Genomic DNA, 15,000 nt, shown 5'->3' with positions numbered 1-15,000 from the left:
CTTTTTTCTTCATTTTATTTATTTATTTATTTACTTATTTATTTAAATATGTCTTTATTGATTTCAGAGGGAGGAAGGGGGAGAGAGATAGAATCATCAGTGATGAGAGAGTCATTGATCGGCTGCCTCCTGCACGCCCCCCACTGGGGATCGAGCCCACAGCCCGGGCATGTGCCCTGACTGGGAATCAAACCCTGACCTTCTGGATCCTACGTCGATGCTCAACCGCTGAGCCACGCCAACCGGGCTCTTTTCTTCATTTTAAAGGACACTTTTGCTAGATATAAAGTTCTTGGTTGACAGTCTTTTTCTTTCAACACTTTAAATATGTCGTCCCACTGTCTGCTGGCCTGTATGGCATCTGGTGAGAAGCTGGCTGCTAATCTCACTGAGGACCCTTTGTGGTCACTTTTCTCTTGCTGCTTTCAAGATGCTGTCTTTGGCTTTGGCTGTTGGCAGTTTGGCTACAGTGTGCCTTGGTGTGGAGCCCGTTGAGCTGATCCTGCACAGATTTCGTGAGCTTTTTGGCTGTGCAGATCAATGAATGCCTTTGTCAAACTTGGGAGGTTTTGACCATCACATCTTTTTTATCCCTCATGCGAGGATGCTCCTTCCATTGCTTAGAGAGAGGCCTCAATGTGAAGGAGCCACAGTGAAGGGCTGCCTCCTGCACGTGCTCTGACGGGCCAGGGATCGCGCCTGCAACCGAGGTACGTGCCCTTGGCTGGAGTCCAGCCAGGACCCTTCAGTGGGCAGGTGGATTCTCTAACCACTGGGACACAGTGGCTAGGACTGGCCATTATGTCTTAAAATGATTTTTCATTGATTTTTAGACAGAGAGGAGGGAGAGGGAGAGAGAGAAACACCCATGTGACATAGAAACTCTGATCAGTTGCCTCCTGCACCCTGACCAGGGATCAGGCCTGCAATCTGGGCACGTGCCTGACTGGGAATCGAACCGGCCAACCTTTGGTGCATAGGACGGTGCTCAACCACTGAGCCACACTGGTCGGGGCTCTTTAAACACTCATTCCCTCCTTCTGGAACTCCCATGATGCATGTGCTAGACGCCTGACTACCCCACAGGCCTCTGAGGCTTTGTTCACTTTCCTTCTATCTTTTTCCTCTTTACCCTTCAGATTGGATGATCTCAACTGATAGGCCTTCAAGTCTCCTGATTCCTCCGACATCTCAAATCTGCTCTTGAGACCACTGAGTGAACTTTTTGTTTCAATTCTGTTTTTGACTTTAGAATTGCTCTCTGGGTCTTGTTTTACAATTTTTCTTTATTAATACTTCTTATTTGTTCATACATTATTCTCATACTTTTCATTAGTTTTTTGAACATATTTAGAAAAACTGATTTAAAATCTTTTCTAGTAAGTTCAATGTCTTGGACTTTTCAGGGACAGTTTCTATTGGCTGCTTCTTTTCCTTGTATGGGTCACACTTCTTGTTTCTTTGGATGTCTTATATTTTGTTGAATAATGAACATATTAAATAATATGGCAGCTTGGAAAAGCAGATCCTTGTCACCACCCCCCATATTTGTGGCTGCTGTTTGCTATTGTTGCTCTTTGTTGATTTCTTGTCTTGCCTGAACTAATTCTGTATTCTTTGTTGTGTGCGGTCACTGAAGTCTCTACTTGGTTACTTTAGTGGTGAGCTAATGATTGGCTGAGATTTCCTTAAATACCTTAAACCACTAAGTCTCCACCTTATGGAGCGGCTCTTTGTGCATGGTGAGGGTGGGCCTTAAGTATTTTGTCAGGCAATTGGCAACCTTGCCTTAGCCTTCACCTCCTTTTTGCACAGAACCTCAGGCCAGCCAGAGGCGAGGGTTAGGGCTCCTCAGGACTTTCCTGAGCGTGCACACAGCCTGCTTATGCACATTGCCTTCTAGAGTCCTAGGAATAAGTCAGAGATTTTCATTGCTCCCTATGGACATCTCATTCCCCAGTTTCTCCTTGTAAGTTTTTTGGTTGCCTTCTTATTTGTACCCACTGTTACCACTACCTCAGGCAACTTTGAGGCTAAACGATTGTTACTGGTCGTTTTACGCAAATATTCTGGAAAAAGCTGTTCATAGGACTGGCCAGCCTGGTTAGGTGATGACATATTTCTGGGAACAGAGCTGTGGGGACCGTACAGCTGCAGTGGTAGTCAGGTTGTGGCTACCATGACTTGGAGGCTGTTGGTTTTGAAACTCTACATGGAGTTTGGGAAAGGGGGGCTGGACACATAGCAATTTAAAATGTTGCAGAGCCTAATGTTCTCATTAAGATTCAGCAACTTTTTTTTGAATAAATGCTCCCCAGATTGTTGCAAGCTTTTGGTTGATTTTCAGGGTTCTGTAAACATTGATTTTTACAATTACTGCCAGTGTTCTCATTGCTTCGTGGAGGAGATTTTTGGAGATTCTCACTGCATCCTTTCCTGTTCTAATGCGATGGGCATTATTAGTAAATAAGGCATTCAGAGTAGCTTTCTTGATTCCAGTACATCAGAAGTGACGTTTATTTAATAACAACACAACAATATATTAATTGCTAATTATCAATATGAAGAATACTATAATATTATCATTAGAACCCAAATGATTTGTTTTACCTTACTTCTTAAATGTAAAGGCTATTCAAAGTCAGGGAGGGGTAAGGTTTGAGCTGCGGCGCTTTCAGGTGTGTGCTCTGAGAGCAGGAATAGGTTTGGTCTGGGGAGCAAAATATCTGATTTCAGTTTTAATGGGCAGCTTTTATACTGATCGAGAGTAGTGCATCTGCGCAGCCTCGGCGCTGTGCCGGAGACAGGACTTCAGAGTCCTCACGTTGTGACTGAAGGAACTGGAGAAACTGAGGAACTGAATTGTCTACTCCTCCGTGTCGCGCGCCTCAGTTATCAGCAGTAAGTGAGTGTTGGCAGGAGACGCGCCCGTGGCTGCAGTTGCCGCAGAGCAGGTCAGCGTGAGGCGCGGCGCCGAGTGTGCAGCGCGGGCCGGCTCGCAGGCTAAGGGCCGCTCGCACAAGCAGGTGTCCACGCATGGTCCCCAGGATGACTAACTTGGTGACATAGCTCTCTTCACACAAATACGGAAGATTCAAACAGAGCTCAAATATGAGCAAAAAAATGTGCTTCGGAAATAACCACACGCCTTTTGGCTTCTCAATGTAAACATAGTTAGCAACTGTCTTAAAGCCACTGAGTGGCAGAGAGACAGCTATTTAGGATTTTGCAGGAGCGGGCGTTTCCTGAGACTGGCTCATGTGAGCCCTCTTCTACCATATTTTGATTTGACCTTTATGCATTGTATTTGCTGTGAAAATGTCAGATCTTTTGTACAGTGCTCCACCTTGTTAACTAAATGTTGAATAGACAGTTGCTTTTACTAAACATTTTTTGGGCTACAAAGGCGACTCTCAGACCCCCATGAATGACTGTGATGAGAGTCACTGTGATGGTTACTTACTTCACATGTTTAAAAGGAAATCTGAAATTCTGCATTTTGTTGAAGATTTTGACTCCTACCAGTTCAGTGCTGTCTGACATTCTTGGTGTATTGGGACCCTTTGTTGTGTCAGGAAATCGGCCAAAGCAGCGAAGGCAAAGGGGAGCTCATGACTCTCAGTACAAACACTGGGGATGGGAGCAGCATCCTCGGGGACCACGGGAGCCGGTCGCAGGCTGTAAGGCACACTCCATTTCTCGCCACCTGTTCTCTGAAACCTCTCGCAGGTTTCAGCTTCTGGGCCTGGTCCTGTAGGCTGCCTGCCTCTCTGCCAGGGAGGAAGGGGACTCCCTTCACTCAGCTCCAACTCAGCACCTCCTCGGAGAGGGCTCTGCGAGGCCGACCCACATCACATGTCCTCCCTGTGGCTGAGGAGGGAGTGCTCTGATTGCAGGGGGCGGGCCTCCTAACCGAAGGGAGGCAGCTGGGACAGCGTGAAAATCACAACAGCCACCCAGGGCCGACCTTGATCCAGCCAGTCATCTCTCCCAAGGTGCCCCACTTGCCTGAAAGCATTTCCTCCTCAGACGTGCAGATGGCCAGCAGACATACGAAAAGACGCTCAATGTCACTATCCATCAGAGGGATGCAAATTAAGACCACAGTGAAGTATCACCTCACGCCTGTCAGAATGGCTCCATCAACAAATCAACAAACAAGTGCTGGCGAGGGTGTGGGGAAAGGGAGCCCTGGTGCACTGCTGGTGGGAATGCAGACTGGTGCAGCCACTGTGGAAAACAGTGGAGGCTCCTCAAAAAATTTAAAATAAACAACCATATGACCCAGCAATTCATTTCTGGGTGTTTATCCAAAGAAAACAAAAACACTAAATTGGGAAGGTGTATGCCACCCCTATGCTCATTGCAGCATTATTTACAACGGCCAGGACATGGAAGCGACCCAGATGTCCATCAATAGATGGGCCCATCAACAGATGGCTGTGTGTGTGTGTGTATATGTATGTATGTATGTATATATATGTATGCATATATATATCTTGCCATTTGTGACAGCATGGATGGACATATGAGTATGATGCTGAGTGAAATACATCAGACAGAGACAGACAAGCACCACATGACCCCACTCACATGTGGGACCTAATGAGCAAATCAAAAGAATAAACAGAAGGTAGAAGCAGACACATAAACCTAAAGAACAGGCTGATGGTTGCTGGAGGGGAGGAGAGGGAGGGGGGTAAAAAATGGTGAAGGGACAAAGGAAGAAGAGAAAAGCACTTTCTCTGTGTGTCCCCAGAAATAGATGTCCTGCTGAACTACCCTGGAGTTCTGCCCAGCAGCGGCACCCACCTCACCCCATACCTCTGGGTCGCGTCGCTGCTCTCGAGGCTGAGCATGGCCCCACGGGACCGGGTGGCCTGTGGCCTCATGCTGTTCAGCCACCTCAGCGCACCACCTAGCAAGGGAGGGCACTCGGTTACATGTGGGGACAAAGCACACTGAGCTTTCTAGCCCACGGAACACTGTGTCATGGGGTGGGCGTGACAGGGCCAGCAGGTTCACATGTCCAGTAAAGTCCAGTCGCTGACCTTCCCTGACAGCAGACTTAGCCCTCAGCCGACCTCACCCCGGGTCCCTGCTGGTAGGGTCCCCCTGAAGGGTCACTGGAGGGAACTCCTTCCCGAAGGTCTTTGCCCTCGTGATTCACTCTGTTAGTGCCGGTTAGAAGGCCCTGGAGGTGGTCACGGGCTGAGGAGAAGCCCCTGAAAACAGCACTGGCTACTTAAAGATTTAACGCAGGGGAGGCAGCCTGCTGTCTAAGCCAATCACATGGTCCTCGTCAAAGGACTGGCCTGAATCCGAGCGGGGTGGGAGCTAAGGGCTTAGCTCTCGGCTGCCTGCAGTCTGCTCTCTCCGGACCTCAGCGTAGCGACACCTGCCTTAGAGCAACAAGGGGAGGCTGGGAGGGCACCGGCCGCTAAAGCACTCCAGCACCGGCCCTTCGCAAGGAGGGAGGCGCGGTCGGGGCAGCCCCCGGCCTGTGTTGGAACCCTTTTGGTGGCAAGTAACAGAAACCCAACTTGAACTGCACTGGACAGGACAAGGAAATCCACTAACCCGCCAGCTTCACGGACACCTGGACCCGTGGCCCCATCCTCTCCAGCCTCTCCCCCGCCGCCCACCGGCTTCTCCATGCAGGCCTTTCCTCCAAAGAGCAGGGGATACTGGGGACGGACGTGGGCCCTGTGGCCGTTGACATGCTCTAGCTGGCAGCTCTCGTTAGGACTCCCCGCTTGAGTGGGGGTACGGAGGGGGAGGCACCCATCACAACAGACAGCAGGTGGTCTAGAGTGTCAGTGCGCAGGTCCGCGTGCCGTGTCTCTAGGCCAGTAATGCTTCCTGTTGCTCACCTGTGCACCTGCGCAATGCCCAGAACACCGGGAAGGCACTCGGTTATCGTGGGGGCCTTCAAGCCCGTGTTGCCACCGCCGGAACGAATATGCTCTGTGTAGACCTGCCAGCGTCTTCCCAGTGTTGTAAGAGCTGTTGTGTTAATCAGATGTGGGTTCACCTTCAGCCACCACTTATCCAGGTGTGTTATTTATCATTCATTTGCTTCCGCAGGGGGGGCTACCTGTCCCTCAGGTAGGCACTGAGGTAGGCAGTGAGGTAGGGCCCCCAGGTCGGGCCCTCAGGTAGGGCAGTGAGGTGGGGCCCCCAGGTCGGGCGGGCAGGTAGGCACTGAGGTAGGGCAGTGAGGTAGGGCCCCCAGGTCGGGCCCTCAGGTAGGGCAGTGAGGTGGGGCCCCCAGGTCGGGCGGGCAGGTAGGCACTGAGGTAGGCAGTGAGGTGGGGCCCCCAGGTCGGGCCCTCAGGTAGGGCAGTGAGGTGGGGCCCCCAGGTCGGGCGGGCAGGTAGGCACTGAGGTAGGCAGTGAGGTAGGGCCCCCAGGTCGGGCCCTCAGGTAGCTTGATGTTCACAGTAGGGGCCACGGGAGCCCTGGAGCAGGGCTTCAGTTCTCTGCTGCAAGAGGACCAGGTAGCAGCAGAGGACTTTTCCTAATGACACATCTGCTCCCCAAATAAAGCTGCTGAAGGAGGGCGCACTGGCTTTCTCCGGAGCCGGTGCACAGCACCACACCTGTGTGTGCCGCGACACTTTGACGTGGTGCGAGAGCGGCCAGCCGGTCGGCCACCCGTTCTCCTGAGGCGGGTGCCCGGGGAGCGGCCGCCCCTCCGAGCGCTCCTTCCTCCTGCCCCCAGCAGACCTCGCGGGGGGCGCATCTCCTGGCGCTGATGCTTCGGGTGGCAGCAGGTGCGGGCAGGGCGTGGGGGCGGAGCCGTGGCCCGCGCCCTCTGCAAGTCAGGCGGCAGCCCGACTCCGGCGGGACGTGCTCTCCCCTTTGGCCAGGGAGCCGGGCACATTCTAGTCCGGGCGTCACGGCCGAGGGAAGGTCCCTGTCCCCGCCCACTTCCCACACTCCTGCCTCACTGAGGGCCAGGGGCAGGTAAACATCGACTCGGGGTCCTCCCAGAGCCCCGCAGAGGCACAGGAGGCAGGTCCCCGGCCGCCGCCTACTGCAGGTGGCCCCGGAGCGGACGGGACAGACTGCAGGGCTGCCTGGAGCCGGCAGATGGGAGGCGGCTCGTGCTCGGTTCAGACGAGCTCCCCTTGGTCACAGCACCCTGCGGCATGACTTCGCTCAGGGTCTTTAGTACCGGTTTCCCCAGGAAAGGCATTCTTTGCATTTGGAGTGTGTGTGTGTGTGTGTGTGTGTGTGTGTGTATGATTTTATTTTCAATTATTTTGAAACGTTCGGAGAGGCCAGATACAGCGAAGAGCTGGGGGCTCCCTGCTGTGGGTCACAGGTCTCTGTGTGGATAGACACCACCCAGGGCTGGGCACACGGGCAGTTCTGAGAAACAGGGACGGCCATGTGGTGGCCACAGATTCCCCGAACCCCACCAGGGCTCGCTGCTGCGGAGGGCTCCCCGGGCGGGTTGTAGTGGCTGTGCCCTCAGTGCTGGCCAGGGACCACCCCTCCAGCCCTCCCGGTGGAGCCCCGTGGCCTGTAGAAGAAGAAAGGCACTTAGAGCGCAGTTATTCAAGAGGGTGGAGTGAGCTAAGTTCAGTGGCGGTTAAAAATAACCTGAGCCCCGCCTGTGTGTCAGGCCTCGTGGCCGGCATCTGCTGTCACTGGCCCTCCCAGGGGCCACAGGTGCATACTGGGTCCAGGGGTGCTCAGCAGCCTGCTACTCACATGTCAGACCCCACTGTCCTGTCATATTTCATGCACCAGCTCCATTTCCATAGAAAACCGTGTCACCCCCCAGGGGCCTCTCTTCTCTGTGGAGGGAGGGCGCAGTCCTAACCTGGGAGCCAGGGGACCCTAACTTGGGAGCCAGGGGCCCCCTCTTTATCCTGCTCTTGGGTGGCCCTTTCCCTCAGGCTACTTTTATCTAACAACCGTGATAAGGATGGATGGCATTGTATAAGAAATTTATTTAAATACAAGGGGTTATTTGAAGTTCCTTTTAAAAGCCAGGGGCATTATCGGTGTACTCAATTTATAAATAAAATATATTAATAGCTGGTGGGAATTTAAACTGCGACTGTGACGGTGGCTGGGGCCCTCGGTCCTCATCACTGCAGACGCACAAAACGCCTTTGTTGTGGGGACCCTGCAACAGGACAGGCAGCCCCCCCTCCCCGCCCAGGGGCTGGCTCACCGCGGAGCACTCGGAGGCTTTCAAACCGAGTGCTATTCCGGGCACTGACTTAGGAAAAAGAGCCAAAAATAGACTTGAACAAGCACAGCCTGCAAAAATAAGTCGTCAGCTTCCTTTTACTCCCGCTGGCTTGAAACCAAGCTGTGAGCCGCCTCTGGGGGAGGAATCTGCGTGCTTTCTTATTTTAGAGGAAGCTTTTCCCGGGGGGCCGCACTCGTGTCCCCTTAAATCTGTGTGGACACCTCACCTTCCCATCTGCTGTTCCAGAAGCTCTGGAACTGGGAGGCTGCCCTGCTCCTGCCGCCCTGAGCCCCGGGCGGTCGGGCTGGGGGCCAGAACCAGCTGAGCCAGCCCGGGGGCCTCGCACTCGGGCTCAGACCCGGCCCCAGGGTCCTGGGGGCAGCTTCGTGGGTGGCCAGGTCTGAGGCTGGGAGATGGGGTGGGACTGAGGTCAGCTGGGGCCTGACACCTGCTGCACCCGGTGCCCACAGCCTGCCTCCCCCGCCGGCCCAGCATCGCCGGCCCAGCGCCTGCCCCGCACCCAGACCCAGACTCTGCCTTAGGAACCTGCCCAGGCTTCTCTGGATTTCAACCCGGACCGGAGCTTTCTCAGAACCATGGAAATGGTGCCCTGTTCCCTCCTCACACACCCACACACATCACACACACACACACACACGCTTCACACCTCACACACACACACACACGCTTCACACCTCACACACACACACGCTTCACACCACACACACACACACACACACACACACACACACACGGTGTGAGGAGAGTGACTTCTCCTGGGAGAGGGATGGTTTCCTGTCCGAGGGCAAGAGGCAGACAGAAGTTGCCCAGGGCTGGAAGCTCGGAGGAGAGCGAGGCCGGGCCGAGTCCATGTCAGAGGACAGCGTGGCCGGGGCCGTACAGGCCGCCAGCCTGGCTCTAGGAAGCCGTCAACGTGGCCCAGACAGTGGCCCGAGTGGGCTGTGAGGCCCAGAGGAGAGGCTGGAAACCCCAGGAGCATTATTTTCAGCCAGCGAATGACTCAGCTTAACCTAGGTGTGTGCCAAGGAGGCGGCCAGGCTCGCCAGGGGACCGTTCCCAAAGGTGAGCTGGATGGAAGGTCCCACACCTGCCCCAACTCCACCCGGGGTACAGGGGGACAAAGGGAGAGTCACTGAGGCTCCGACCAGAGCCTCCAGGTTCCCGAGGGAACAAAGGCAGGCTCTGCTCTGCCGGCTTCCAGTCACCAGGGAAGACCACGGTGAACTGCCTTTGCTGCTGGCCCTTTCTGACGATTCTTTTGACCAAGAGCACACCAAGGAATCGGGGGTTTTAAAGTATTTAAAACTACTTTGAAAGGATGCCTTCAGCAAGTCCAGGCCCCTAATGTATTGTCATAAAGGAAATGAAGTTTTAGAAAGGACACAACACTTCAGAAGCTGAATGGACAGAGCGACGCAGCTTCGATGGAGCTGAGCCCAGGGAGGGACAGCCGGCTGGGCGCGCTTGCCCGGCCTGTGTCCAGAGAGCTCTGCAGCGCAGCTCAGCCCGCGCCCCGGCGAAGGGATTCCCAAGGGCAAGTGTCTGGCAGTGAAGACGAGGCACAGGAAGAGGACCTCTCCGGAGAAACCGTCTGGCCCAGTCCTAAGGTGCCGCGAAGACTGGGCCGTGACCCTGTGCAGGGGAGGATTCGGAGGCACGGGAGGGGTTGCAGCAATGGTGTTAGATACCAGAAGCCACCTAAATAGTCAGAGCAATTTAAGTTCTAGTAAGTCATCCTGAGAAACTAATCAGGGATATTCAAGTGCACACAGGATGCTAATCTGTGAAACAAACAGCCTTGGGCCCCAGGAGGGCGGGCAGTGCCCGGCACCCAGGCATCCGCGCAGGCCGGGAGTCGTGCAGAGCGTGTGTAACGGCCTTGGGAACATGTTTACTCGCTGTTAGAAAAGCAGGGTACAACTCAGTAGCACAATATAATCCTATTTTATGTGATATACATGTAATGCATATGCCTTTGTTAATTTTTCTACAATTGCATGAGTTTTCTGTTGCTGCGATAACAAATTGCCACAGACTTGGTGGCTTCAAACAGCACACATTTACCATCTCACAGCTCTGTGGGTCAGAAGGCTGACACGGCCTCCTAGGTGTCCGCAGGCTGCTTCCTTCTAGGGGCTCCAGCTGCTGAAGGCCCCTGAGTCCCCGGCTCACGTCTTCGCTTCCATTTGCAAGTACCGGCAGCAGGTAGGTTCTGCTCCTGCCCCTCGACTCTGTCCTCACGCAGAGCTGGGACCCGGGACCCTGTGGAATAGGCTCAGGCTCTCCAGGGTAATTTCCCTACTTTAAGGTTAGCTGATTAACAACTTTAATTTCTTCTTAACTTCCTTAATTTCATCTTCTACCCTAATTCCTCTTTGTCATGTGATCTAACATAATTACAAATTCCAGGGATTAGGACACAGGCGCCTTTGCGGGAGGGCCAGCATTTTGCTCTCCACAACAAAACACACACACTGGACTGCGATGAGGTAAGAGGAGACTGGAAAAGCAGGGAGCTCCAGAAACTTTCTATTCTAGCTTTAAAAATTCACTTTCATTTCTGTAACCATAATTCCAATGTTCCCAGCTTTAATTCTGAATTCACATTAATTCAATCACATCACATCCATTGCATCTCACAACTTTTTCATTTCTCTGTTCTTGATTGGCCAGGCAGTTTTATTTTATTTTTGTTTTCCTAAAAGGTCCTATAGTTCTTGAATCTGGCACATTTAAAAGTATGTGTGTATTGCCTTAGACGAGAGGGGTCCCTTCACGGGGTCTAAGATTTCTGGGCACATGCTTTTCCTCTCACATCACCTGGGAGCCTTGATTCTGTCCGTGGCCTTGACTGCTGCTGGAAAGGTGTCTAAGACCCCCCCAACCCCGCCAAGGGCTCTGTAGCCGCTTCTTCATTATAAGCCCCTCAGGGTTGCACTAGAAGATGCATAGAGTTGTGTTCTTAGAAATCACTTTTGTCTACACCCAATTAAAGTCCTACCTAGGTTTAGAAATTCAAACTGTGCACCCATTTCGGGTGACAACAGTCCTGTTGCGGGAGCTGCCCAGCCCTCAGTGGGTTTCTGAGCTGCACCTACTACTTCCACTCCCTCCTCAGCCCGCGGAGGGGCAGGGGAGCCATGAGGGTTTTAGCCCAGAGCAGGTGACTTATTTTAAGAAATAATAGCTGAGAACTTCCTAAACCTGGAGAAAGAACTGGGAATACAAATTCATTACGCTAATAGAGCAGCTAATTATCTCAATGCAAAACCACCCCATCTTCTTCAAGACATATTAAAAGACATTTTAAAGGCAGCTGCGGGAAAAGACAATAAGCTACGAAGTTAGCCCCATGCGGCAGCTGGCAGATTTCTCAGCAGAAATTCTACAGGCCAGAAGAGAGTGGAATGGCAGGGTGAAAATATGGAAAGATGAAACTGCCAGCCCAGCGTGTGGAAGGTGCTCCCGGGCTGACGGAGCCGGGGGCGCCCACCCTGGACCCGCCTTACGGGACGTGGTGGAAGGGGCTCTTCTACCTGAGATGAAAGAGCAAAATTGCAAAGCTATCAGAATAGGGCGCAGTCACTAAAGTTTAGCATAAAGGTTAGGGGGAAACGTGATTAAAAGTAACTACACCTACTTCAATTTGGTAATTAACTCAACATGAAAAAGGGACCAGTTGTGACAAGGGAAACCTGGACGGGGAGGCAGCAGAGGCTGAGGCCCATGGAGGGGAGTGAAGCTAAGACGTATGAGCATGAAAAGGACTTTAATCTATAAGGTGTTTTATACAAACCACATGGTAACCACAAAACAAACATCTAAAACAGAGACACAAAACATAAAAAAAGAGGAAACAGAAAAATCTTAGGAAACCACCAAACTAAGCCGGCAGACAGAAACACTAGAGAGAGGCAGCAATGGAAATGCAGAGCAGCCAGGAAACAGGAGAGAAGATGGCAGCAGTTAGCCCTCAGATATCAGTAATTACCTGAAACGTAAAGGAATGAGCTCACCAACCAAAGGACACAAAGTAGTTGGATGGATTTTAAAAACCCGCAACTATATGCTGCCTGCAGGAGGCTCACCGCAGCTCTAAGGACAAACACAGGCTCCCGGTGACGGGTGGGAGATGCTACTCCAAGCAAACGGTAGCTGCTGAACGGGGGTGTGGCCCTAGTCACACCAAACAAGACAGACTTCAAGCCAAAAAGGTGCCCAAAGACAAAGACGGACGTTACATCATGTTAAAGGGGACGGTCCATCAAGAGGACGAAATGCACCCAGTGCAGGAGCACCGACGTGGCTAAAGCAGCTACTAACAGGCTTGAAGAGAGACACTACTAGCAGCACAATACAGTAGAGGACTTGACCACCCCGCTCACATCAATGGATAGATCATCTGGACAGAAAGTCACCGAAGAAGCAGTGACCTTAAGTAACTTATAGATCAGATTTACTAAGTAGACATATCCAGAGCATTCCACCCAAAAGCAGCAGAATACACATTCTTCTCAGATGCCTATGAAACAGTCTCAAAGATAGACCATGGGTTGGGACACAAAACAAGTCTCAATAAATTTAAGAAGACTGAAATCATATCAAGCATCTTTTCCAAACACAATGGTTGAAGAAGAAAGTGGGAAAAATAAAGAATACGTGAAGATTAAATAACAAACCTAGAACAACTATTGATTGGGTCAACAAGGAAATCGAGAGGAAAAAGAGACATGAAGACGAATGACAATGACCATATGACATACCAAAATCTACGGGGTGCAACAAAAGAGGGCTGGGGAAGTGTAAGCAGCGCAGGAGTGCCTCAAGAAATAAGAAAAGTCTCAAATAATCGGTAAAACTTTACACCTACAGGAACTAGAAAAAGAACAGATGAAGGCCAAGGTCAGTGGAAGGGAGAGAGTAATAAGAGTCAGAGCTGCGATACATGGACAGAGACTAAAAGGCATATATGCCCAACCCAAGGACACGGACAATGGTGAGGAGGGGGAAGGAACGGTGGGGGAACGGGTCATTGGGGAGAAAAAGGGACATCTGTAATATTTAAAAAGAAAAAAAAAAAGGCAATAGGAAACATCAGTGAAACTGAGAGCTGGTTCCCGGAAAAGAGAAGCGAGGTTGACCCACTGAGAAAACGGAGACGGGGCTCAAATAACGAATACCAGGAAGGGGAGCGGGGAACTGACAGCGGACACCCAGACATACAAAGACCCACAAGAAACCGCCCCAAACAGCTATATGCCAACAAACTAGAAAATCCAGAGGAAAATGGTAAATTCTTAGGACCACACAAACTTCCAAGGCTGAGTTATGAAGAAACAGAAAACGAGCAGACTGATCACTAGTTAGGAGGCTGAACTAGAAATCAAACGCTGCCCCAAACAAAAGCCCAGGGCCAGAGGGCTTCCCTGGTGAAGTCACCAAATATTTAGAGAAGAGTTAATACCTCTCCTTCCCATCCTCTTTAAAATAAAAAATGGAGCCTGGCCGGGTGTGGCTCAGCGGTTGAGCGTCGACCTAGGATCCACGAGATCGGGGTTCGATCCCCTGGTCAGGGCACATGCCCAGATTGTGGGCTCGATCAATGACTCTCTCATCATTGATGTTTCTGTCTCCCTCTCTCCATCTCCTTTCCTCTCTGAAATCAATAAAGATATATTTAAAATAAATAAATAAATAAATAAATAAATAAAATAAAATAAAATAAAAAATGGAGAGGGAATTCATCCTGTGAGGCCAACATAGCCCTGATACCAAAGTCAGACAAGAAAAACACACAAAAAAGAAAACTGCAGGTTAATATCTCTAATGAACAGAGATGCAAAAAATCTCAACAAAATGTTAGCGAACTGAATTCAACGGTACATTAAGGAGATCATACACCATGATCCACTGGGGTTTATTCCAGGGCTGCAAGGGTGGTCAACAACTGCAAGTCAACCAACGGGATGCACCCCATTCACAAAGTGAAGGGTAAAAGCAATTCAATTATCCCAATAGATGCAGAAAAAACATGTGACAGGGTTCACTCAACATTCATTTGTAATAACATGGGTACCTCAGCATCGTAAAGGCCACGTATGACAAACCCTCAGCTTGTATCATGCTCAATGGTGAAAAACTGAAAACTTTTCCTCTAAGGTCAGGAACAAGACAAGGATGCCCACTCTCACCACTCTTATCCAGCATAGTCTGGAAGCCCCAGCCCCAGCCATCAGGCAAGAGAAAGAAAGAAAAGGCATCCAAGTTGGAAAGGAGGAAGTAAAGCTGTCACTGTTTGAGGGTGACAGGCTTTATATATAGAAAATGCTAAAGACTCCACCAAAAAACTATTAGAAACAATGAACAAATACAGGAATGTTGCAGGATACAAAACCAATATACAAAAGTCTGTTGCATTTCTAGACACTAACAATGAAAAATTAGGGAAACATTCTGATTTACAATGATAAAAGCAATAATCTAATACCTAGGAATCAACTTAACTAAGGAGATGAAAGGTCTGTACACTGAAAACTAAAAGACATTGTTGAAGAGATTGAAGAAGACACAAGAAAATGGAAAAATATTCTGTGCTCATGGATTGGAAGAATTAGTGTTGTTAAAATGTTCGTATTACCTAAAGCAATCTATAGATTCAATATAAACACTAACAAAATCCCAACAGAATTTTTGACAGAAATAGAGCAAAAAAATCCTAAAATTTGTATGGAACCACAAAGATCCCACAAAGCAATCCTGAGAAAAAT

This window comes from Miniopterus schreibersii (genome assembly GCF_964146895.1).
Source record: "Miniopterus schreibersii genome assembly, chromosome: 11".
In the NCBI taxonomy this organism is placed as follows: Eukaryota; Metazoa; Chordata; class Mammalia; order Chiroptera; family Miniopteridae; genus Miniopterus; species Miniopterus schreibersii.
Note: the sequence above shows the minus strand (reverse complement) of the source record.